The following is a 27,500-nucleotide window of genomic DNA, read 5'->3' on the forward strand; positions in this document are numbered from 1 at the left end:
CTGATTTCTGTCTAATGCCATTAATGTTACAGATAAAAGAGTGTCAGATGTGCATCAGTGCGCATCGATCTGGAAGAATTTGAAGCGTTTCGACTGAGGCTCATCCATGGGAAGCCCACACCTTCTTCAAAGCGAAACGAAAACCGGACGATAGCACTTTTCGATATTTGAAGTAGCCCTCTGGGAGGGTCTGACCGTATTCTTATGTCGCTAAGCACCACACTCTTCCCGAAGGGACAAACTTCGAAAGCCGGACTATTCGTACGAACCCTTTTCGGAAATCGAGAATCAGGAACATGCAACGCTACATGACACTATGCACTGAAGTGGATTTATTTGTCGTTCAACTTTTCTCAAACATCTGAGCCCGTGGCAGAGAATTCACCGTTTTTCATTCGAAAGATCGCCCAGAGAATGAGTGACCGCCGCTGCTAGAAAACCGTGTCCATAAACGAATATATTTAGATCTAGAACTGCCAAGGAGTTAAACACAATTTCATGGAAAAAGGTGTTCGTGAAAAAATAGAAATGAGTTATTTCTTACTTGATTACATCATTCGATATCCAGAAAAACTTCAAACCCTCCCTAAAAGGATCTTCGATTCTCTCTGTTTTTATTTCGTATCTACTATAAAATCTTGGAATCTTCAGAGCTTGCGTCTTAGTACCTCTATGACATTATAATTTTTGCGAGCAGCAGATAGATTTTTTGTCGCACTCTTCTTGTCTATTGATATCTCGATGGACTCAATTAACGACAAATGAAGTTTTGATTTGGATGTTGTTTGTCATCCAATTATTATACGTATTTCTGTAATAGTTGCTAGTAGTACCCAGAATGTACTACACGCCAAATTGATAGCTCCATATTATTAAATTGACTAGGTTGACATTTAAACTCAAAGGAATGTAGCCATTTATTAGATGACTATTTTCAAAACTACTAACCACATTGTACGCCTTTACGTGTTGGCCTCACATTTGATCTCTACTGCATTAGTGATTTGTAGTTGGATCTATGCGCAATGTTTCTTCGGATTTTTACCTCCCTTTTATCACCAAAGTCAAGGAAGAGACATCTTCGGCTCCTCTAGCCAAACTCGGACAACGTTTCTCGTTTCTCCCCGATCTCCTACCCGCACGGTGGTACTTTATGTCCCGCGACCCGGAACGAGGAAACTGTCGAGTCAAATAACACAACAAATTCAATTTATTTGAGCTAACTTTTTGGATTTCGCTTTCCCATCCAGTTCCTATCTCTTTCGATCAATTTTACTTTCGCGTTCCGTTGAACTGACCAAACGGTGCAGCTTCCTCACATGCTGGTGGCGAATGGCGTTCCATTCGGCTGAGGGCTTGACCATTTTAGCTATTTCAGCAACAGCAGCAACAGCAGCAGCGGTAGGATGCACCGGACGCCCGGCACTCGTCTAGTGTTCCAATCGTTGGTATTCAGCAGACTGGATCGAACGGGATTGTGATCCTTAATCCTTGGCTTCCATCTCAAACGTGGGGTGTCGCATAAGAAATGATATTGCTTCCTTTCTAATTCCACCGTCCCCCCTTAGCTCTGCCTCTCTCGCGCTACCCTATTGCAACGAGAACAGTTATGCAGTGCATTGTAGCCGCATTGTGATACTCGGGCACAACTGGAAAACACAAAACACACTGGACACATGTCCATATTGAGAATGATACAAAATCCTTTCCAAATCTATTCCGAATGCCGACGACGCGAATGTAGATTGATTCCTTTCGCTCACATCGATGGAGCGGAGGAATTTTTCAACTATTTGATAACCAGCAATCTTACAATATAGCCATCGTACGATGGCCTCTGCAAAGAATTTGGCCACTTTGGTTTTGTCAAAACAAGGGGACATTTTATTCTGTGACCATAAATTCGACGAATTTGAATAAAATAAGCATATTTTTTGCTAAATAAGTCTGTAAATAAGTCTTTCATTACTAGTAATTCAAAACTACACAAAAGGAGGAAAACATGGCCCGCCGTCGGCATCGGCAGTAGTTGGATAGAAGCAACAGTCGTTGGGTGCATCTGCGAGAGGAACAACTGGATTATGTTGCGTCCTTGCGAGATAGGGAATGGGGTCCTTTCCGTGCAATCATCACGTGGAACTTAAAATCTACTCTGCGGTGCGACAATGAAGGGGGGCAAACAAAAGCGAAGAATTAGAGAAAGAAAGCGATGAAATAGCACCGACGCTGCTGCAGATGAGCAGATTGTGGATGCTGATGCGCGGCTACCGTCAAATTGATATTAAATAAGCATCATTCGCCATTGTGGGTGGTAAATGATGAAATAAAATAATAATAATAACAATAACGCTAACAATATCAAGTGGCGATGATACGCCAGAAAGTGATACGATTCGCGTCAGACGACAACCAGCCTGCTGCCAGTGTTGCTGGGGAGCTGCTCATCGCGTTGCTGTCCTTTTTGGTCGCGCTGCTTGTCGATGAACTCAACCAACATCCCTTCCATGGCGATGCGGCGCATGCTGACGATACTCGGCCGCGGTTCGGGTTCGGGCTCGGTCGTCGCGTGGTTCGCACCGAGCAGAATGGTGGTCGCAGTGAGTGAAAGAGTAAATAAAGTAAGCAATTATTATCTCCTTTTATCATTCCATTTCCATCCCATTTTCCGCCTGTTGTTGCGATACCATTAGCGTTCTCGGTGGTGGTAGAAATTGGCCAGTGGCCCACCGGCCGGCCGGCCGACCGGTGGTGGTGGTGGTGGTAGTGGCAAGCCGGGAAAATGAAATTGGAAAACTTTGTTGGCCGCCGAATCCGAGGCAGGATCGGAACGAACTTCGGGTCCCACTACTCGGGAGAGGAAATTGAAAGAACGAACGAACGTCGCTCTTCTACAGAAATCTCTCTTTTTATCTCTCTCGAAACGCAGCAGGCGGGGAAAGCGCATCAGTTTTGTTTTGATTCCTTTCGTTCGCGTCTTTTCCGATTCTTTGCTCTTTCTCTTCTTCATTTTCTATCCCTGTCTATCTTCTTCCTAAAAAAAACGGAGTTAGAATCCTACGTCACTCGGTTAAAATAGGATTTCTTCTTCTAACTCCTACACAGCGCAGTATCTTTGTTGTATGCTAATACCGGTAAAATGGGAGAATCCAAGACGTGCAAAGGCAATCAGCCCTAAGCAGTAAGCAGTGGCGGCTACCTTTGCTGTGCTTAACATTTTATACCCTAGACTTGTCATTATTACCAACTTCCAAAGACTATTTTTTTCAAACAATTTACATCATACAAACATTGAAAAACTGACAAAGTTGAAAGCCACTTAATGCGCATACCATACAACAGTCTGTAAAGTTTTCTTAAGTAGGTCTTTAGGTAGAAAAGAGGACAGGACAAAGGTGATACACCCAGATTAAAATGCAGCGACTCCATTGACATTGATTCCAAAATTGCTAAACCAACCAACCAGTACGACGCCGATGCTCGATCGCAAGCGGTAGTAGAAAACCATTCTGCCACAACCCAAGAACGCCCGTCGGAAGTAGCGAGATAGCAGCACTCTCTCTCCATCTCTTTCTTTCTTTTATCTCTCTCTGTTTTATCTCTCCCTTTCTCTTTCTTCCCCGCTATCTCTCTCTCTCTATCTGTGCTCTGCGCGCGTGCCGATGGAAACGAGCAAGCAGCGTGCACATAAACACGGCCATATTCATTCAATTACAATTATCGTAATGGCGCCAGATCGTCCTTTAACGGTGATACCACCGCTCGGAGTAACGGTGTACGCCGAAACACGGCCGAGAGAGAGAGAGAGAGAGAGAGAGAGCGAGAGAACATGCTGCTGCTCTCTGTTTTGATTTTTTCATGACGCAAATTCCGGTTCGTTGTGGGGAAACTCGCTCTCGGCCAGCAGGCGATTCTTCGGCTTCGCGAATCGGTTTGGATAGCGGTTGAGATGGTTCACATCCTGGCGGCCACTACCAAGCGCCATATTATAAGTGATAGTCGCGTGCCGAGCGGATGTACTGGGCGAGCAGCGTTCCTCGACTTAGAAGATTGACCACGCATCTTCCGGTGGGGGTTAGTACTGGTGTTTGGTGTGCAAACGTTCTGTCAGTACAATCGTGATTGAACATTTTGCAAAAGCAGGTTCACAACCATTTCAATAGAAACACAAGAAAGGTGAGCAGACTCCAGCAGTACTGCATCGTTGAATACTGCCGGTACAAGTTTAAATAAAGACAAGGCAGTTCAGTTTTGATCATTCTCTCTCTCTCTCTCTCTTTGTCTCTCTCTGCCGCTTGGTAATTTCGTCAATCGGAGTCATTTGTCGTAATCGCAGTAGCTTGGTGTGGTGAATTCAATAGTGACATTGTGTGCCGCGCGTTGTTGGTCCTTTTGCCGTTAAATTCCTCCTCGCCGCTAAGTGGCAATAAGTGCGACGTGTGATTTAGTGCTAGTGCTCAAAAGAGTGTCCATGCACGCGGGTTGAAACATCTTTACTCGGGCCGTATCTATAAATCCGTGCGATGTGAGAACGAGTGAGTACGTGGCAAGTGGTGTGATTCAATTACGATTGTCAGATTACGATTCCCTCCCCTCCTCGATCTCCCGTGCACGTTTCTTCGGCATCTTGGGATCTGCTCATTCACTGACTTCAGCTCCTTCTGCTGGTGTGGTAGTAAATCTAACGACAACAACAGTGCCACAACGCGTTGTTAGGAGCGGCTCTCGACTACCGAGAGGCAATCGGGAAGCTTTGGCTCCAATTATTTTCCTTTCCTGTTTCTCGCTCGACGTGTCCTGCTGCTGTTGGGTTAGTTGGTAAAGGATCAAACGATTTCGCTGGAAAGCGTCATTCGTAGTCACTCGCAAAGAGCATCGGTGGAGTAAACAAAAGGTACAGATTCAGGAGAAGAGCGAGATAAAATCGGAGAAAAACGAAGAAAATTAAGTGAGAAGTAAACAAACAGGAGAGAAGGACGTTCGTTTCCCTGCACATCACCAACACATCCTACAGCGAACACGAATACCATCTCGGGTGACGGCACGTCGCACAGCCGACCGACTTCCACCGACACCGAGCACCGCCTGCTGTAATCAATTGGGGTAAGTGCACGTTTCAATATCGTAATATAAAAGTAATTTAATTTAACGGATTTTAATGAATGCCAGTAAAAAGGCTACGCCATTTCCCACCGGCACGCTCCACAAAGGTGGCGAGCGTCGTGTCCCCGAGATACCGCATTTGAAAATTAACTGACTGCTGGGAAATGGGAGGAAAAAGTCGTTAGAAGCGAAACGAACGAACGAACGAACGAACGCTGCTCTTGTCGTGGGATGGAAAAGCGGCTATTGGGGTTGGACACGATTTACGCTTTCCGAGTGCACGCGCCGTACTGCCATACAGACAGCAGCAGCACCAGGAGTGAATTGTAATGGGTGTAAAATGTCACTATAACGGACCGTGGAATGGGTTCGGGGTGGACGGCGTCCGGGAAATGGAATGATCTAGCGGCGGGAAATTGTTTTTCCCTTTATTTACCTCATCGTTTCGATCGCACTGACAGGCGGGAGATCGCTCGTGGACACGATATTCCTTTTCTGTTGTTTATTGTGTCGTTTTGAATAGTTGCAATAAGAAGCCGGACGATGCAGCAACTGATTTTACAATTTTAGCAAGATTATTGACAATTTTTACAACTGAAAATTACAACAATAAGCTAAGCTATGTTTAAATAAATCATTAGTTTTAAATCATATTGAATTGATGTTAAAACTCTAATGCACGAAGCTAACATTCCGATCGACTTTCGTTGGATGTTCAAGCATGAAATTTTATTTTCTATGTTATACTCCTTCTTTTTCATATCCTTTTTAAGGAGCGCAAATTTTATGGAAAAATCGTTTGGATAGTGTGTACACAACACACTGGATCCTGGTTTACCTTAGAGTACATCGTGCGTCCATGAATACACTACACGTTGATGTTTAGGAAAAAAATATCATGTAATGAAAATTGATTGTATCGCCATTAATGCGGAGGATGGAAAGCTGATGTAACGTAGTCAGCAATTTTCAACAAACAACATCCAGCGTCTAGTGAAACTTTCGTTTATTTCGAAGGTTTAATGGAAATTAATTGAAATGATTATACTCACAGTTTTTTGTGTGTGAAGATCCAAACAGTTTTCTCTGTTATATTTTATACTTTATTTCAACATGTGACTATTTAAAAGTGTGAACACAATTTAAAAATTGTAATAACTATCAAAGTAAAGTATTTATTCTCGATAACCACGATCCAACAACATATAAACCTAAGTGACACCTTTTCTAAGGACACAAATAACCCATCAGCACATCATCGGCATCGTTTCATCGCATATATACACGCACCAACTTCCATAAAACAGCGAATTCCAATACCCTTACCCATTCCCTCCATTGGATGGTTCCTTCGCCCCCACGGCCACGGATTCTCACGCGCAGACAGGGGGGAGGGAAGAGAAAAGAGACGACGATAGGATTAAATTAAGTAATAATAATAACGAAAATGGCTTCCTAGAAATGGTGGGTGGGTGTGCAGCCTTTCTCTCGGCCTCAGCCTCGGCCTCAGCCTCGGCCTCGTCGCACGCACTCCACGCACACGCACACGTTCCTCCCGTTTATCGTTTGTTTTCGTTTGGAAATCCTCACCAGTAGTACCTTACCACCCCAGATGCATGTTGGGTCGTCGAATGCTAAAGGGACAGCAGGGCACGGCACGGCAACACCACCAGAGGAACAGCAGGAGCGAAATAGGATGAATGATTGGCATTGCGGCTAACAATGATACACACACGCGAGCCGGGGAGGGGTCTGCCTAACTTAATGCAGATTGAAATGGATTCGAACGATTCTCGCGAGTGAGGAAATGAAATAGAAAGTGTGAAAGAAATGTTGGAAAAATGAGATTTCCGCTACATCAGAGTGCCGGAACTGCCAACAATAGTTGTCGGTTTCGTGGTGCGCTGATGGACATAATACACATTCGTGATTGACTTGCATTGAAACAAATTAGCTTTGTATCACATTTTCGTTTCCATCAGTATATTGTGAAAAATATTGTGGTATCTAAAATTATCCATCGAACTGGTTTGCATACAAACGGAAAAGATACTTATTTAATAGTTATTTAAATGGTTAAATCCATCAGTATAACTATTTGAGCATCCTATATTAACAAGATATTATAGAGCAATATAACTTCGACGATTCGCTGCGATATAATAAGGTAATATGAGTTTAACAAAATATAATTCGTTCCAGGTTTTTTAATATTTTGACTCAGACATTTCGCTCGCTATGACGGTCTCACTGTACCAGACCCGACAGAATACCCGACGTTGATGGGAGATTCTGGGGACGCCACGTGCGGCGCGCGCGTCGAACTCTATCGGTTTTTCCCGACGTCGTCCGCTCGCATCGACAGAAAAGGTTGGCCCAGACTGGCGCTGTAGAGTAAAAGTGGTCTTCTCCTTCGCTGTTACAGCAACCTTCCCTACCGCCGATTCGCCTTTCTTCTGTCCGTCACTTATACGATCCCTGCGATTCCTTAACCCGTGGCGTCCCACTCCTTCTGGTCGCATCTGGTCTGCTGCAGAGTAATGGCCTTTTTTCCGACGAGGACCGCTTTTTGCAATCACTTGATTGCCATTTTCCGAAAACACTCCCTTGGTTGGCTAGCTCGCTTTCTCTCGCTCTCTCTCTCTCTCTCTCTTTCTCTCTCTCTTACCTTCTCACTCTCACGTGCTGCCTATCTATATATTCGAAGTGGTTCGCGATTTGGGCGGCTGAGTTGGGGAGTATGGCGTATAAGTTTAATGGAATTCTTTAGGTGTAGGTGTATGGATTGGTTTTGGCTGATGTAACCTGCGTTCCTTCATCCTGTACAAGACTGAACCTACTACCGCACGACGACACCGCCAGGAAATTCATTCTGAGAGCAACCTCAATGCAAAGAAGTGCCTGCCCCAGAGATAGCAACAGATACGAAAACAATAGCATGGGAAGCAATAGAACTCTTAAAAGCTTTCATTCTTAACAGTATGTACACGATAGAGAGAAAAATCGAGTACTAAGCATTGCTCACCGAGTTGTTATAACCCCGTTAGTGATCGTAACATTCGTTAGCATTAGATTAAAATATTTTAAGGTTATTTCAAATAATTTAATGTTTTGTAGATCTCTGAATTCAGTTGCTTGTGTCAAATTTCAATATTCGCTGCAAAGGAAAACTTATATTTAGAACCAATTATTTCTTATTGCTACCGCCAACGATGGTGATCTAAGCGATGCAAGTATTCATCAATGGTTCGAATTTCGACGCTCAAATATTAATAGGTGCAAACTACACGGGAGAATGCTCATTATAGAATATTTCACGTCTACTGCTTTATCCTGCGACTCGGAGCACCACCATTCGCACAAACTTCTGCTCAAATAAGCGGAAACATTTGGTCGTTGCTTGATGGATGAACGAGAAGGTAACCGTCCCGTAACCGTTTCGTAAGACGTTCTTCGCTTAACGCCGTGCTCCGTTTTGATCATCGGTCGTAAAATTTTAATTAAGATCATCTACCCATCCCAGACATCTGTTGCAGCGATATTGAGAGACGATAACGCAAGACTGCGCAAATAGCTACATTTCAACCAACATAAATTTCAACTCCATTAATACATTTGAAACATTTGGTTTTACGGTTGCTTTCGTTCATCTTCCGTGCAGAGCAGGGTATTTTTTTAAACAGTTAAATAGTATCTTCTGTCGAGCACACTCAAATGACATTTAGTCCGTAAGAGCCGATATTTTCTGTTTGATAAATCCCATACTTTATATTGTTTTATCAACAATCGTTTGTCCAAGTAATGTGCGAAAAAGTGTTGGCAATAGCGAGAGGGTGAGATGGTACACGCGGTTCTAGGACTAGCTAACGAGATGCAAAATGTAAGATTTATTGGAGCTAACGAGAATCCAATACGAAACGTACGTTGTTAACATCTGTACCTAATAGTGAGCGAGCCTGTCTGTAAAATGATTGATCAGTTACTGAAAAGCGGAGGGTGAGTATACCTTTAAAAAAATCTGCAAAAAATGGAACATGAAGCATTCCACACGAAAACTTTTCCGTCAGTTTTCACATTATTGCTGGATTGCTATCTGTACCATTATTCGTTTGCATCTGGTTCCCCCCCTTGTCTGTGTGATAGATTCCACATATTCATATCTGATAGGGTAAAGCATCTCATTTCCTTCTTTTGTTATTCCCTGAGGCGTAGGTTCGTAATTGTGTTTTCATGCCAAAGAAAACACTTCTCCATCATCTGCTGTCTTGTCTTGCCATCCAATGATAGATGCCTTTTTAACAGCCTGCAACAGTATGGTTTGGTTATCGGATGGCTAAAAGGCGAAATAAACTCAAATTTTACTCCTTAAGCAATTAGTCCTTATACTCTTCATATTCCTAGTATGGTTCTACATCGAATTCGAATGCAAATATTTCATTAAGAAAGTATTGATAACATTTCTCCAGCATGGAACGAACTACAGCACAGCACAGTGCTAGGTGTACTCGAAAAGTAACTGGAAAAATGATTGAGTGTATCAGTAAATGGTATTTCTTATCCAGAGCTCAGTACCATACGTCTTGATTAAGCCGTTCGGCTCTTCTACCACATCTTGCTCTGCAGGGACCAGTCTCCAGCCGCTTTGTCAAGCTGTATCTCGATCGAGCTCAGGGTATTTGTTTTCCGGCGCTGATAGACCATTGCCTAACAGTAGTGCCGGGCATGTGCTGGTGGGGGAGCCGCGTACCAGGGATGAAGTGAAAAGAAATTTGTGTGCGTAAACGAGCTGTTACAAGTAATTAGACAACTTTTAATTGATTTTCTTTCGTACCATGCCACTAGCAGGTCGTCGGGCACCAACCAACCGGCCGTAAACGCACGTTTTGCAAGAACATCTACCACACGACAAAACGACCAAACAAGAACCGACAAGCTGTATCAATCAATTCCGCAGCGCATCTCTTGTGGTGGCGCATGTTTTGCGTACAGCGGTGTATCCGATGATGATGATGGCTCCGTGTCCAACTTTGCTATTTACAAATAAATTCCCATATGAGGGAACCCCATTTGGCGAAGAAAAAAATAAGAAATCCATCCATCGGGCGACAGGATCTTCAAACTAACATTGATCAGTATTATCATCCATCCATCCATGACTGTCGAACAGAAACGAGTTGTCTATTGCTTCAAACTACTTGGAGTTTTGTATTCATATTTTCCCGTTGGTTTAAGTCCATTTAAGTCGACAAATGTGATATTCCAAGTAGAATACAATCGATTATCCTACGCCATGCCATCGTCTGGGCTACGGGGTTTCGCGTGGATCTGGCAAAGTGGAAATGCTTGTTAGCCCAAAACAGTCGGTGACATGCGCATGGTTTTCGTCCTCTCTCCATCTTACGTTTCAAAGGAATTTTTCAGCCCCTTTTTTTCGCAACCGTAATCGTCACTGCATGGCGCTGGATGTATAATTCAATTTAATTAACGTAATTGCTCGAAGTACTGTGCGCCTATGTGTTATTGGGACGTGTCCTTCTTCGTGCCATTTCATTGCACGCCATCGTCTTCACCATCATTTTTAAGCAGCCTTACCCTAAACGCAGGCACCGGGGGTCTTCGGTTCTCCGCAGAACCGCGATTGCAGTAGTGTACTCTGTCACGATGAATGTCTACGGGTTTTTCAACCGAGCAGCTAACAGTAGCTCTCTTGCCCTGTGGGGTAGTGTTTTGTGCTCGGTTGCCTATTAGCCAGCGCCTCGTAGCTGCATGCTAATTATATTCATTGGCCTTTCCGGCCCCGGACTACTAGTGCTCAACGGACTAGTCGTCGCAGCTCATTTCTGGCTTCCTGGCGACTCCTGTCCCCATTAGCATCCTTTCCTCCTTTTGCTGGCTGTGCCCTGATATCCTGCCTAAGCAACCTCCTATCCTAACCTCACCGCCCTGCAAGCTTCATTGTAAACAAAACGGTTCTGTTTTCATGCGCTACTCGTTTGGCTGCAGAAAAAAAAAACCGGGCACCGAACGAAGTGCTAATAAGCTCCAAACAGTAGCAACAAAAAGGGTAAATACAGCCGATGCTCCTCGCGATGGTAAAGGCCAGTAGCCGACAACCAGGCGATGCAATCGCCAAAAAGGAACTATGGCACTCTTGTTGGAGATCAGCGGTAGTGCATCAGCTTTTGGCATTCGGACTTGCTTCTCGCCCGTTTTGGGGAAATGGGGTAGCAAAACTAACTAACTAACTCCGCTAACTAACTATCCAACAACAAGCTCAAACTGTATGTATGAATGTTTGGCTGGGCGTATGCGCTCCTTACCCGGTGGGGAAGAGACGAGCGAGCGGAAGAAGTGGCTTCCGTTCGTCGAGTTTTCCTACCCACTAATGGCCTAATGGTTTCCAGGCAAAGAGAGAAGCATAAGAGTCCTAAGCATATTCTGCCTATATTGCGTGCACAACAGGGACCGCGCTGCTGTTGTAACAAGAACAGTGACTCTTTTGGTTTGCACTTTTGTCTCGCTATTTTTAAAACTAGTAAGTTAGTGAAAGAATTTTACAAACATTTTTACAAACCACCATCAGCATGATTTGAGATGTTTCAGAATGGTTAAATTTAAGCTACATGTGTTTAATAGCAAACATTCAAACCATTATAATCCAGACTGACTTTTAACTATAGTAAAACATATAAGAACGCAAGGGGCAGTAAATTCTATCTAAATCCACAAACGTTTTCACCGCAAGTGCCCCAAAAAAAGGAACCCTTATTTTTAACATGCGGCCATTAACAAATCATCTGCATGTTTACTCCAGCAAGCGTACCAACAACGTACCACTCCAATAGCCAGTATGAAAGTGCAACCCACGTGGCGTTTACTCCCTCCCTCCTTTCCTGCTGCTCTACTCCTTTCTCCACACACCGGACCAGAACATGCTCGAAATAAACCGAGCATTCGCAGCTTTTCATAGCATGAGCAGCATAGCGAGATATACAAGCATGAAGACCAAAACAAGGGCGCACTTGCTGCTTCTGACAGAAACGAAACGAAAGGGGAGACAGACTATACTCAGGACAACAGGAAGAATAAAAAAAAACACACACACACACGTGAACATATGGAAACACACACAGTTTAATTATCTGATAAACATTACTTCAATAAATTAGTTTTAAATAGCACGATTTTTATCGGTACGCCTTTCTAATTACGAGTTGGATGGATTTTTGGTGGTTGAGGGATGAGCATTAAATTAAATTTACTTTATCTCAGCAGTACCATTTATCCCCTGTATAATGTTTTGTTACCTTTTTTACGGTAAATTTAATATTATTTCTTTTCCAACCATCGCTGTTCTCTTTTACGTGGTTATTGAAACAATACTATACTAAAGCGTTATACAGTTTGAAGGGACAGTCTCTGTTGGTTATATCTGTTGCTTGTCCCACTCCAACACTGCCCACTGCCCCACACCCTGCTTCGTGAAGCTACAGAAAGCAATTTAGCTTTCCTGTACTGGTCCGCAGCCACGCCATTCCTTTGCTGACTTATTCGTTTGTTTTGTTTTTAATTAGTTTTGCCAGCTATTGATTTTCCGCAGATTGACCGAGGTAATCGTGCATGCTGGGGAGGGGGGGGGGGGCACAACCCCCTCGCCTCCCACCACCCCACAACCAAAATCATCCGCACACAATCACATGTGCAACGCCATTGTCGTCCTCCGGGATCACACGAACACGACTGCAGGAGAATTGCTGCGAAAGGACATCGTCGGGACCTCTGGTGGCCAGAAATTAACTCCTCGTTTTCCACCTAATGGAGGCCACTGGCTGAGTCGGGCGCGCATATTACAATGATAAGTGCAATGATATGAAAGCGGAAGAATTATCATAAGTGATCGAAAAGCTTATTTTTAAAACAGTAAATCTATCAACTGGGGTAACAGTAGATCTATCTGCTTTATAAAACTTGTTGGCATATAGGAGCAACGACTAAGCGTACCATTGACATCGGTTATTCAATTAGTCCAATTACTCGTACTCCGCGGAACTATTGATTTTGAATATTCCAATGGTGGGTGGCAAAATCCCATCGACTCTCTTCTAATAGCCGCACTCAAACCAACTGCTGCTTTTAATTCGTTCTGTTCAGTTTTCTTTTTTGTTTTTATTGAAAAATAACAGTTTAGCCAATTTCCTAGAGCTCCGCCTGAGGAGCACATAGCCTGAATGAATGTGATGCATATTAAAATGGATTGAAAATAATAGAACCTCGCCGCGGCCAAACGGGAAAGTTCGGGAATTTCTAGCACACACATTCAAATTGACCAACGGCTCAATGGATATCGGGGCGGTGAGAGTGTCACCGTGAACAAATAAAAAAACAAGAGGAAACAAAAAACACATTTCGATGACGATTGCTGCCAATGCTTTCGTTTCAACACCGCAACCACTTCTGTCCTCTCGTTCGTCCAGTTTCAGCAAATTTCCACTCTGTGTGTGTGTTTTTTTTTTTGCTATTTGCTGCACCTCGTCGTTGCCGGTTCCTCGTAATACTATCAACCTAAACCATTTCCATTCCGCTTTCCGCATTCTGAACATTCCCTCGTTGCACCCGAACACCGCCACCAAATCTGCACACAACAATCAATTCCCTACGCTACGTACTACATTGGCCCTCGATTTGGCCATGTTTTGGCCACGAATAGAAATTTTAATGTCATTCTGTGTAGCAGTGTGTGTGTGAGCGTGAGTTTGGCGTTTGGTTGAAAAACAGGATAAAGTGTACCGACAACGATTACGGCGACGGGGAATCACCCATCCCCGATTTCCCTTCCCCCCCCGGGGTAAGAGGTGCTGGTGTTGGCCACTGGAAAAGTTTCCCAAAAACCATCCCGGCAAATCGGCACGCGCCGTCATCACCCATTTTCCGCCCCAAAAACGGGAGTGCAAGAGTGAAAGAGAAATAAGAGAGTGAGAGTGGGTGAGAGAGAGAGTGAGGGTGGACGAAGTTTTGGGTGACTAGGAAGGCGACACCCAAGCAGCCAAGCAGCCAAGCGGCTCACGCGCTGACGAGCGATTCACCGGCCGGCAAACCGAAAGGGATCTCTCCTCCCGGCCACAGATCGTTTTCATTCAGCGTTCAGAGGCGTGTTGAGTGTTTGAACGACGAACGAAAATGGCTTGAAATAGCTTTCAGAGAGGCACTCTCTCTCTCTCTCTCTCTCTCTCTCTCCGTTGTTGTTCCCCCCCATCGCCTAACATTGCCACACTTCACACTTCCCCCACGCGCGACAGCACACGGACGATGGCTCTTGATAGTATCTCGAGATTGTAGCAACAGTTTAATATTATTAAAATGCTTCATTTTGATTCCAAATATTATTTTATAACTTTCTTTCACCACCACCACGCACACTCTTGCCCCACTGCTGATGATTATAGTAGATCGCAGGGCAGCAGATTCGGTGCCAGTGGATCGCGAAGGTGAAACAACTTTTTTATGCCACGCCTCGGTAAGCTGTCACGATGTCACGAGTCGAGACCGGCGGTGATGGTGTTTCAGGTGGCACTTAATTTTATCAAACATTTCTGCGGGAAATTTTCAAATTCGCCTATCAACTTTCGTTATCATCTTTCACAGGTTGAAAGAGCGATAGAAGAGTGGTCGATGGTTGTCGTCGAAACTTTGTCAAACAGCTTGATATTGGTTGTTGAAATCGTTGAGCTCGATACGTAACTGTGTAAACTTGCAACAAGACTTGTTGCTTGTTATTAGAAGGAGCTGATGGTTTTATTGGCTTTTACTGTTGACGATAGTGCATTGAACAGCGACCATAAGGTAGATTAGAATGATGCTACCAGAGTATGTATACATACAGTGTGACAAAAAAGTTTATCCACCCCTGCATGAATTTAACGTTTTGGCTGTTTTCTCCAAACAACTAAGTCCGAAAATCAAAATTCGTGTATTAATAGTTTATTCTTTATTATTTTGCTTTTTACTTTTTTCCAAAAGACCCACTAGAAAAAAAGATATCACAAAAATAGTAGAGAAAGCTACGACAAAAAAGTTTATCCACTCCATACCAAAAAAATATGGTATTCTCTTCAAAATAATCAAATATTTTTTTTTTTCTCCATTTCAATGATGCAGTTCAGTGCCTTAACCTCATGCGTATCTTTTAAGACCCTATCGATGGTTCTATCGCCTAAAATAATGGAGTTATGCGTCTAAGAAGTACCTAACAAATTAATAGTTGTTCATTTCTTAGAGATGTTCATAGAGCTCCTTTTTAAATGAATCAGTTGACTAGTAACTTGGTGCATAACTCCATTATTTTAGGAGATAAAACCATCAATAGGATCTTAAAAGATGCGCATGAGATTAAGGTACTAAACTGTATCCTTGAAATGGAGAGATTTTTTTTTTGTTTGATTCTTTTGAAGAGAAAACCATTCGATACTATACAATTCTATACATTTTTTTGTATGGAGTGGATAAACTTTTTTTGCGTGTTTTTCGTACCTTACTCGACTATTTTTTTAATATCTTTTTTTCTAGTGGGTTATTTTTCAAAAGATAAAAAACAAAATGAAGAAGAATAAAAAACTAATCTATTGATATGCGATTTTTTGACAAAAATGTTCGGAGAAAATAGCCAAAATGTAAACTTCTTGCAGGGGTGGATAAACTTTTTTTTTCATACTGTATGAAAGCGCCTTTTTTGTCAAAGAAAAAAAAACACGTTTACTCTACGAAAATGGAGAAACTTTATTCTTCAAAGAATTGGCAATTTTAAGCTATACACTATCTTTTAGGAAATTTAAAGATATCTCTCCTAAACAAATGTCGATTCTATTGTTCCGAACTAATCACAGGTCCATTTGTTTTTAATTTTGTAAGAATGGAACCGTTGCTGGGCCAGTAGCTGTCGCAACGATGCAAATGAATCTTATTCCGGTAGAGTCTGGTAATAACTGCTTCCAATTGAGGTTTTGTAACGTCCCTTGGCCGGTCTTTTGCGGTGTGCCGAAGCATTACCATCGAGCAAAATTGGACTGTTTTATCGTTTTCGATATTCTGGCCGATTTATGCGCATTTTACGGTTAGAAAGCGATTAAGTGTTTCCTGTATAGCTCGCTAATAACTGTATCGCAAAATACGATCCTCGATTCTCACACCAAATTGGCATTTTTACATTATTAAAACCACACTTTGGACTGTGTTTCATCAAGAGCATGCTCACCGTAAGCTTCAATAAGCATTTGATGCGATTCTGTGGCCAATTTTTAATGGAAAAATGGAAGCCGAAAATGAACGATGTCCGCATTTTGCAGTTTTTAAGGATGCAACATGCCATTTTGTACACAATGAAAATATTGATTGTAGTGTGACATTAGAACTATTGCGCACCGAATGCCGAACGAACAAAAAGAAACATTGAGAATGGTTCTACAGTTCCATTTGGCCTATAAGAACACGGAGTGCGGTTTCATCTGCATACACCTGGATGCATAGATGCAGAAATTCATTACTTCATTTCCTGTTGGCTAGTTTAGTTGCCCAACAAACATTTACAAGCCGTTTAGAGCTGATGACAAATGTCAGCATCAAAGATAATCGCACCAATTGCTGCTCGACCGGAACGGAACGGAGCGAAACCGGCAGACGGAATCAAACACAACTTGCCGGTGAGAACGGCTCTCATTTCTCATCAAAATTCCTACAATATGAACAACACTGCAGCAAACTTCACGAGCAGAATTTATTATATTATTTGCATACTTGCTCGGAGAAGCGTGAAACGTCGTGAATCGCTCTCGATTGTCGACCGGCCGGCCGGTCTTGTTCCCCGGTTGCTGCTCTCGGAAGCTCGGAGCTCGCTTCCAATTTTCATCCCCCTTCAGCCTCAGCCATGGCCCTCCCCACGTGGTCACGGGACCTGCAGTTACTTCCGTTCCAATATTTCGTTTGCCATTGTCCATCCAATCTAGTCGGAGGGATATAACCGTATCGGATTCGCTTTTTATCGTTGCTCCATTCGGTGTCCTTCGGTCACCCGGACCACCGGACCACCCGGGGGGAGGGGGAGAGGTCGGACAAATCCAAAAGGCGCCGGTTGTTTTGCCCAGTGGCGGCTGGCTTGCGACTGCGTTTGGATCGCATAAGCGTCTTATGTGTGGTGCTGGTTGGATTTGCAACCACGTGGCATCGTCGGTACCGGGCAGTAGAGCCAGATAGAGGAACACGCTTCTGAATGTGCTACCTCCCACGACTCACACACACACACCCACACACGCGCGCGTCTAATGGTTGAGTGGAGGGGCGATGGTAGAACGTGTAGGAAAAGGGAAATCAATTTAATATTTTTCCATTTTCAATTTTCTCTATGTGTGTCCACTAGCTTTCCTGCTATTCCGCTATTCCGCTTCCTCCTCCGGACCATGGGAGTATTCGTTCCATATTTTCTCCCCACCACCGGCCACCATCTCCAGTGCCATTGCCCTGTTTGGCTGGAAGTTGATCACGAGCGGTACAATATATCTGCATCTTTCCATCAAGGGGGTGGTGCTTTGGTGTGCTGGCTTCCTTCCCTCGTCGCGCTCTCATCGGCTCCCTGTATCCCTCTGTACCAATACCAATTTAACGGAAAGCGAATGGGGGAAAAATCCGGGATTTCTTAGTTTATCACTCATGCAACTCTAGAGACGCAAACACACGATCAAGCCAACCCTATGCCTCTTGCACAATACTCTCGAATCGAATTTGCAAACCTTCTACATTCCCGTTGATAACTTGGGACCAAGATAATGACGATGAGGCTGAGTGGACCTTTTTCTTGGTCGTCCTAGTACGATTGGTAATAGATTCGAAGTAAGTACAGCAACGGAATGGTTGTTATTAATTTTCGGGGAAAAGGAATCAGCCAATTAGATACCATACGTCAACCAGATGTGGTAATGGAAAATTATGATTCCCCCGAAGAATCCAACAAAACCCTGGTCAAGAATTCATCCTTGATTGCCGTTGAATTATAGAAATGGTTCTTTCAATACCTCCTCAAAGGAACAGCATTGGTTGGACAGTGACAGTGGGAAGGAAATGTGAATCTGAGGCGACATCCCCGCAGAAACAGACTTCTTGGTCCAAACTACGTAACACAAGAAGGTCCAATCAAGTACTATAGTAGCCCCGCTCGAGTATTAGGTGTACACTATTCAGTAGGGGGAAATGCTGCCACACAACAACTCGAGGGAAACAGATTGACAAATTGATATAACCTAAGCTGATAAACTCGTACATACGTCACGTGGTCCTGCGCAATCGTCTCTCGGGCACTCCCGCAGACCAACCCGTTGCCCATTGCAAAAGCTAATAGCAAAACTCATGCAGCAAACTCGGAAAATGGAATATCAAAATAAGAATTGTGCTCGTGATGCGACAAACTGCATCATCAAACCGGATGTTGGACCGCACCGAGAATGTGTCTGTTCCCATTACCTCGTGTGTGTGTCCGGCCGATTGCATGTGTCACCCGTACACACACCCACACACACATATCATTTCCGGAAGGATCATCTTCCCCATTAAGAAACTGTCCGACGACGAAAATGGCTTCATCGTGCCATCTGCTTCTCCAACTTTTGGTGCAAAAAGCAATGAATTTCTTTACTTTTGCTTCACTTCTCAAGAAGTTATATCAATCGTACTTGAATGATAACCGACGGAAACAAATCCAATTGTATCGTTCGGCCTACACCATCTTCAGTGCTTCGATTACTATGTTACTTCATATCCTCAAGGCTATTATTATCCCGCGGACTTGCTGCTAATTAATTTACGTCACCTGAAGAGCACCGCCCCGAAGTGTAACAGTGTATTTCGAATTTTAATTGAATTGTTTACCATCTTGACCATCGTCTTGTTGAACGCAGAACGCAGAACACGCACTTGATTCCAAACACAACAGGGGCCACAACAGCGAAACCTCAGTTAATTAATATCTTACGCGCATTTCGCAACTTATCATACGCATACATCAATCACTGGCGCTGGCAACCCGCTTCGTAGCATGCTGAACGTCCGTCAGCACTTGCCCGTCCGTGTCCGTGTCCGTGTCCGTGCGGCCGGCATCGGTTCCACCAGCCATCGCGCTTCGATGAGATCGCATTGACGGCTACCCCCAAACCCTTTTAGCATAAGTACAGTGAGTAATCCTTTGCAAAGACACACACACACACCCAGGTTCACATGCAGCTGTAGTGCCACGAGTGCCTAAACGAAGTCTCTGCAATGATGCAACCCGTTCACTAGCGAGCAAGCGAGCGAGCGAAAGGGATGGGGATGGGGGGTGGGAGTTTGGGGTTTGGGGTGGTAAAGGGTGCAAAGCAATTATGTCTCGTACACTGGAAAGTAATTGAACGAGCCCGCATTACTCGAACCCCCCAAATGTAATTAACTCGAGTGCATGACGCGATTTGCATTTTAATTGCAAAGATGCCAGCTTACTCCCTCCCTCCTCCCCACACGGGCCCGCATTTGGCCAGTAAGCCAGTAAGAGGAGGGAGGGAAGGGTAGAACGCACCGCGGCTTGTTCCCCTGGCGTACGGTTTTGCGCTCACCCCGCTCGCCGGTACCGGATTGATGCATTTTAAAATCCCTTTCCCCGAAGAAAGCCATTAATCGAACGAAATACAATTAAAACGATTTTCGTTGCGGTTTAGCCGTGATTGGGGCGGTTTGAACAACGTCGAAACTACAAATAAAAATACTGTAGTTTTGAAGTGCCTGAGGTTTTGCTGCTTAACGACAAACCATTACCTGCAACAAAGTTAATAATGATCGGTAAATCATCCTAAATGGTGCTTTTGCGGTGGTTTCATGTATAGGTTTCTCAACACAGTAAAGACTGTCATTTGACGAGTTGTGAAAGTTTATTAACCATGCACGGCCACGGCAGCAACTTTGTTTTGCAACTCTTAAATGCACACCAACAATGCGTTGCGCATTTTGACAGTTCTTTACAGCGAATTTCTAACCGAGCTTGATAAGAATACTAGCCAGATGTATAAATTTGAGTCTGCTGGTTTTTTTATCGAAAAAAAATACATTTTTTAAAACAAAAAATCAAAAAATAATTTATTCAAAGTATTTTCCCTCTATAGCAACACATTTTCCCCGTCTTTTGAGCATCTACCATGCCCAAAGAATTCTTCATTTTGTGAGGCAAACAACACGTCAAGCCATTTCCAGGCATTTTCATACGAAACGAAGTGCTGGTCGGCGTACCGCGTGACCTATCGACGAAAACAGGGTATAGTCTAAAGGAGCCAGGACTGGAGAACAAGCGGAATGTGGTAGAACCTTCCACTTGAGTGTATCAAAGCAATTTTGGATCATTTTTGACGAGTGCGATGGCGCGTTGTCGTGGAGTATTATCAACTCCTCATGTCTTTGTTCATAACTCGGTCTTTTTTTATGTAAAGCACAGTGCAATTTGATTAGTTTTTAATGCTATCGATGCCCATTGACAGTTTCTTCAGGGTTGAACAGCTGATAGTAGTCGACAGCCAGCTGATCCCACCAAACACACTGCATTCCAATGCGTCCAAAGCGATTTGGTTTTGAGAAAGGAGTTAATCGTTCACCGGGATCTACTAACGTTTTTTTTTCTTTTGGATTCTCAAAGAATATCCACTTTTCATCTTCAGTTAACACAAGATGTTTCTGCATCTGCTTTTCTGGTTTAGAAAGCCAAATTTCACATGTGTTTTGACGTCATTCCATCTGCCTATCTTTATGAGTTACCCTTTTTCCAATTTTTTAACCATTTCCATGGCCAGTAAACGTTTGTTAAAACGGCTGGTTTAGTAACTCTTAACTGCTGGGCAAGTATTTTTTGCGATTGTGTATCATCCTTATCCAAAAGAGCCTTCAATTCACAGTCCTCAACTTTTCTGGGTAGATTTCCATGCACTTAAGTCAAAATAGCAATTTGAGAACCGATAAAAATAATCTCTCCAAGTAATTTTCGATAGTGCTCTATTACCAAAGCTCCCTACAAGCGTTTTATGGGATTCGTGGCAGCCGATTTTTTCAAATTAAAACAAATAAGTTGAGCTTCTCGCATATGCTTTTTTTTCTAGCACAAAACTAGACATCATTATGCAAGGAAAAATGTACGTTTTCCCATGGAATCCCTTATTATGTGCTCTGATTTACGTGAAGAAGTGTCGAACCCATTCAAAAAACAGTATGATATGCTGATAACAGCACAATTTGCTCGATAAACCCATCTAGAAGCGAACAGCAGATCTAAGGCTATACACCTGGTAACTTGCATATGTAAGAAAGTTTCTTTCATCTTAACCATGCTGAACCTGCTGACGATAACATCTTTATTTCAACCTCATTTTGACAGTTCTTAACGTCTTAAAAAGTTGCTAGTGCAGCCAGCAACCTTTGTAAACCTTTAGTTATCTTATTTAAGCAAACTACCATTTACGTTATACTTTACTTCAAAATATCAGTGAGGAAAATGATACCACATCTCGCGACTTGGTTGAAAAATTTGATTCACCCTCAGTTATTAGCAAAACTTAAACCTGACCAACCACTGCGCCGTAAACAGTCAACCCCATCATGCACCTAATCCCGGCGTTTTCGGTTAATTAGGATCGATATCTTCTACAAACTCTTCGCCCTCCCTTCGACGATCTGTTTAAGTGAAGTGCTGTGCCCTTTAACGGGCAAATCCCCCTGAGCCTTTTGGGTGCCTTTTAGGAACATCCGTCACTTTTTAGTTTCCCCCCGGCTACCCTCACAAATGGAACATGGCACGTGCCGGGACTCTGCGGCCAGCCGGCCGGCCGGCCGGCCGGCCTGTGCCTACCAAAGGGGGCGATCGGTGCTGCTGCTGCTGCTAAAAACATGCTGAAAACTGCACAAAATATCACACTCTCGCTGACGTCCACCAAGCGACTTCCGGTCCCGTATCGTTCGTTAGCCAGCTATCCGTTCACTCTCATTGATTCCCGGATTCTTCCCCCGAAAAACCAGGGGACTCGACAAAACGGACGACGTGCCGATGTTAAGAAATGGCAGGAGCTGAAAGAGAGAGAGAGAGAGAGAGAGAGATAGATAGAGAGAGTGAAACCGACGGGGAGTGTCGGATGGTTGGAAACTTTTAAATGGAAAGAAAACATCATTAAAGAATTTATTCAGACCTCGTTAGAGAAGTTTAAATTCAAAAGTTATTATAATTTAATGGTGGCAAATCAGGGCCGCATTATTATCGTTTTTCCACATTCAGGCGACCCTCCATCCTGCCAGCGCGGAGTAACCGTTGGCTCGCCGCTGCTCGCAGAACTCTTTCTTATGCCGCCGCCGCCGCCGTTGTCAATCCTATTCTCTGTGCCTAGTCCCCTTCTCCGGGTGGCGGCGGATCGGTTCCAACTGGCCGCCGTTGGTGCGCTACTCTACGGGACAGGATGTCTGTCACATTTTGCTTACCACAAGTCTCTGCCAGAAGAACCCGCGTCTGACGTTAATGGCGATGGGCGATGATGAAGACAATTTTGCGATCGAGGGCATGGTGAGAAGTTTTCCCTTTTTTCCCTCCGATGCCGCTTTGCTTTTTCTCCAATTAAACAGATGCGTCGTTTCTCTGTGAAGTGCTGCTGCTGCTGCTGCTGCTGTGCCATTCATCGAGAACAAATTAGATTCTTTATAATGAGCATCATGGAATCGGAATCCTCATTATAACCGGCAGAATACCGTGCCGCACACGACGTCCTTGTAGATACGATTCGTATTGACGTTGTTATATTGATCGTATCATTGACTGAACCGAGAGTGCTAAACATTGTTGTGAGTGCATGCACTGGAACAACTTAGTTAATCTTTGGTTTCTTAGTTGCAGTTTAGTAGAGAAATAGTATAGAATATTCTCTTTAATTCGTTATTCTAAATTTGCTAACTAACTACATTTAGGAATGCAAACAAAATGTGATATTTAAACACTTAGCAATCATAAATATTCTTGTGAAACTCGCACATACATTGGATATCATGCTTCGAATACGCTTAATGATATAAAAGTAATTTGTTCTACGTATCCCTTCGCAACTATCCGAACCTCAGGCAATCACAGACGCAGAAGCTGATCCATCACTTCGGGGCTCCACTGCCCTGCTCGACTATTCTGCTCCAGCTGTGAGCTCGAGCAATGCACGAGACGCACACCAAATGTCGACCAAAAGTCGACGCAAGTTAATTACATTTGGCGTAGCGTATCAAATTACCGTTTTCGATATGCACGGGCACAGCCACCCTTCCACTACCACGGCCGCCCAGCCCACCCAGCCCTCCCAAGATGCCTGTCAGTGCCATGTGTGTTTTCAATGGCCAAAGCCATACACATTCGTATGCACACACACGCTGACACTGGCGTAATCAAAGCTTGCAAAACCAGGCGCACGAGCCCCAAGACGCGGACGTAATACTTCTTAATCGATTTTAATTAATAGATTAATTAATTAAACAGGATTGCGTGTGTGTTTGCAGTGATGGAGTCATTATGGGGAAGTTTTCCCGTTTACGCTGCAACGTGAGCCACGACGCCACGCCATATCAGACCGAGGAAAATAAGGTACAGTTGCCCGTGGATCCGTTCGCCAACAACAGTCAATTGCAACAAACCGTGGAACCACCGTCTACCGTTTCGTTTCGTTTCGGTGCGCGTTGGTCTGCGTTTTCCACTAACGAGATACCGGCCATCATAATGAAGCTCTACGCAAGCTGTTTGCTACTTTGTTTACGCTTTCAACCCACCCCACCATCCGGGAGGCCCTAGGAACCCAACAGTTTGTACACTCATTTTCCGATTTTCTGAACACAGAAAAACGCGGCGGGCAACTTGGTAGACAGTTAACGCGCGCATTACACGCGCAACATACTATTTATTTGGTAGCGCGCACATTACACACTTGCACACGTCAAGTCATAAATAAACTCTGCATAATTGCAACACTTCGTTTTTTTATGAACTTGATAGATAACATTACCATCATCCATTATCCCTGCAGCAGCAGAACGGCGGCAGCGGCGTTGGCCTTCGCCATGAATTCCGCTGCAAATGCATTCCCTTACCAGCTGGAAAATTGAAATTGAGCAGGTTTTCATGGTGCCCAACTATCTCTCGCTTCCTTGCAGCAAATTAATGGATTGTGTATGCATGTAAATGCATTTTGTTAAAACCATCGCCTTAGACAAGAAAGGTTTTTGATAGACTACATGTCTATTGCGATGAGGCGTCTTTTCAGGTTTGCCTTTTCGAAGCATACAGCATGAAAAAAAAGTTTATCCACCCCTCCGAGACTTTACGTTTGGCTGTTTTCTCCTAACATTGAAGTCAAAAAATAAAAAAAATCGTTTATCAATAGAATAGTTTTTTATTCATCTTTTGCTTTTAACTTTTTAAAAAATAACACACTAAAAAAAATATTACAAAAATAGTCGAGTAAGGTATGAAAACCATACCAAAAAAGTGTATCCACCCTTATATGTTTGTCATGTTTAATAGTACACATCTCCGCAAGCGATGGAGCTTTCAACAAAAAATCCTATGATATTTACATTCATTTTACAACAATAGCAGATATTTCTGGTACATTTGTTCTTTCCAATCAGTTAAAATTCCTTGCAATAATAAGCTGCCTTTGTGGTTCCATGTTAATTAAGGGGAGGCTTTGGTTATTTCGGGTTCAAAAAAGCCTTATTTTTGACGATTTTTAGTGCAGAAACCATTCAACTTAATTTTTACAAGTGAATGTCATATTAAACTACAACTTTTCAAGAATATTTGGTTCTATTTTGGAGAAGATTTGATCAAAACTACGTTCATGGCATCCAATCGAGAAAGGCAATTTTGCAAAAATGTACTTTTTGCGGTGCCCATCGTAGCTACGTGCTGGATCATCTGAAACATACAAATGGGTATTTTTTTGTTAGATTATAAGTTTATCCAGGTAGCCCCGTTGAGTTTTTGTTAAATTTCGGATTTTTCGATTTTTGGCAGATTTTTAAAGTTGAAAAAGTGTTACTTTTTTCGATGTTGCCTCAAAAAACGAGTTTTATATAATTTAAAGAATTATCAAAAAAAAAGTATCAACAATTTTAACAAAAACTCGACGGGGCTACCTGGCAAATAGTGTACAGATTATGTGTTCAAAATTTCAAATCGATCGGTCCAGTAGTTTTTATGCTACGATGGGCACCGGTTTTGAAAACGTAAGTTTTGGGAAACGCGATTCAAAGATGCGAGATGCTCTGAGTCTTGTATGAAACTCTGTTTTTCAAAAATCAATATCTTTGTCAGTTTTGCTTCGATTGATCTCAAAACTTTACACAATACTCTTGAAAGGATAAGCAGTCATATAAAATTATAAAAAATAAATGCGAAGAATTAAAATAAAATACCGAAGCCCCCCCTTAAATTGACTCTTCAAAATCGACCAGATTTTTCGATTCGATTGTGATCGAGGAATGTGTATGGCATACCAAAATGTTCGTTTTTAAATATATTCAACATTACAAAGCTAAATTTGATGATTCCATTGATTTTGCAGCCTTTTTATGCATTTTAAAAGGCTCTTTCTGAAGCCTATTTTCAGCTTGTATGAAGTACATAGAGAGTTTTCACTTCAAAATAATAATGTAATATTTTTTTCTCCCCATTTCAACGATGCACGTGACTTCGTTGGATGGAGTTATGCACCTAAGATGTTCCTAACAAATTAATAGTTGTTCATTTCTAAGTGATGTTAATAGAGTCCCTTTTAAAATGAATCAGATGTTTAGTAACTTGGTGCATAACTCAATTATTTTAGGCGATAGAACCATCGCTAGGATCTTAAAAGATGCGCATGAGATTAAAGAACTAAACTGCAACCTTGCACCTAATAAAAAAATATTTTTTAATTATTTTCAAGAGAAAACCATACGATACATTGTTTTGTATGGGGTGAATAAACTTTTTTTGCGTATTTTTCGTACCTTTTCTCGACTATTTTTGTGATATCTTTTTTTCTAGAGAGTGTTTTTGAAAAAAGTATAAAGTAAAATGAAGAAAAATAAAAAACAACTCTATTGATATATGATTTTTTATTTTTTGACTTAGATGTTTGGAGAAAACAGCGAAAACCTAAATTTCTGGCCGGGGTGGATAAACTTGTTTGTCATACTTTATGTATCTATTATCGTTTATTGAGAATTATATTGAGAAGTGCGAAGTATTATTTTTAAGTACCTAATGAATCCAGTAACCTTAAACCATAACAACCTCATGTTGTTTCTACTCACGCAAAAAATTATCGTTACGATATCGAATTTTAATATTGCTACGAAACGTTCATACATAAAACTACAATCGGTGTCTGTAGAGACACTTGTTATAGGATACAAAAATAGCTTATTTTAGCTCAATTTTCTACAATGAAACGCATAAACCATAACTTTGACCACACAAAAAACATACATAATACATTGCAAAATAACTTCCTCGCTGTACAAAAAAGCTAGTTCTTTGCGTTTTGCTGGCACGATACGCCTGTTAAAATTTAAAGCAAATTGATTTTCACACGTAGAAAAGACATTGTTTTTCTTCATTGGCTACGAAGGATATAGACTTTTTTAATGTCCGCAATAGATCCACATAGCGACAGAGATCTACTTGTCTCTCCCATTCGCCCATGCCATGACCGTTAATGATTGCCCCTCCTATATTGATATACCACCCCCTCCGGGTGCCTTGTTCGTAACAATGACCGCTCAAAACCACTTTGGCTAATGAATAATTAATTTAATTAGTTATTCTAGCGATCGTGCACCGACGGCAAGAGCGGAAGACATTCCGAAGTTGAAAGCCAACGATGTGTTTTGTGGAGCTAGGAAAGGGGGGTGGGGAGAATGGTCGCCGCCCTTTGTGGTTTCGAACGATATCGTTAATATCATTACTAGCGTCCACCTGCTTCTTGACTATTTTCATTAGCGGTGACAAGAGTCGTCGGGATGCTTGTCGGAATTGCACAGCGAATCCACAAGGATAACAGTGCACACAGTAAGGAAAGGCATGAAGTAAATTAAAATTATCAATATAATAATGCCGATTTCCAATCAAAGTGTCTGCACAATTGAATCCACTTCTTTCCGCGTGAAATCCGGCGGATGAGTTTACCAGCACCATTTAGTGTGCGAGTAAGAAAGCGCATGAATTGAATATGTTCCGCAAACGATAATCATGGGCAATTGAATATTACATTGTCCTTAGCGAGTGAGGGGGCGCCCCTTGATGGAATGAAGTAAGTAATACAAACTTGGTCAGGGATTAGCTTTCCTCT

At 42.7% G+C, this 27,500-nt stretch overlaps 1 protein-coding gene across 2 annotated transcripts in view; it reads left to right on the plus strand.

Moving 5' to 3' along the window:
- The first annotated feature begins 4,019 nt into the window (after positions 1–4,019).
- The window catches only part of LOC125955761 (LIM/homeobox protein Lhx6-like), a 94,045-nt gene continuing 70,564 nt past the window's right edge, over positions 4,020–27,500 (plus strand). For both annotated transcript variants that reach the window (XM_049686911.1, XM_049686912.1), the window contains exons 1-2: positions 4,020–4,173; positions 4,315–5,100. The gene's annotated coding sequence lies outside the window, so the exon portion shown is untranslated. The remainder of the gene's footprint in view (positions 4,174–4,314; positions 5,101–27,500) is intronic.

This window comes from Anopheles darlingi, chromosome 3 (assembly GCF_943734745.1).
Source record: "Anopheles darlingi chromosome 3, idAnoDarlMG_H_01, whole genome shotgun sequence".
In the NCBI taxonomy this organism is placed as follows: domain Eukaryota; kingdom Metazoa; phylum Arthropoda; class Insecta; order Diptera; family Culicidae; genus Anopheles; species Anopheles darlingi.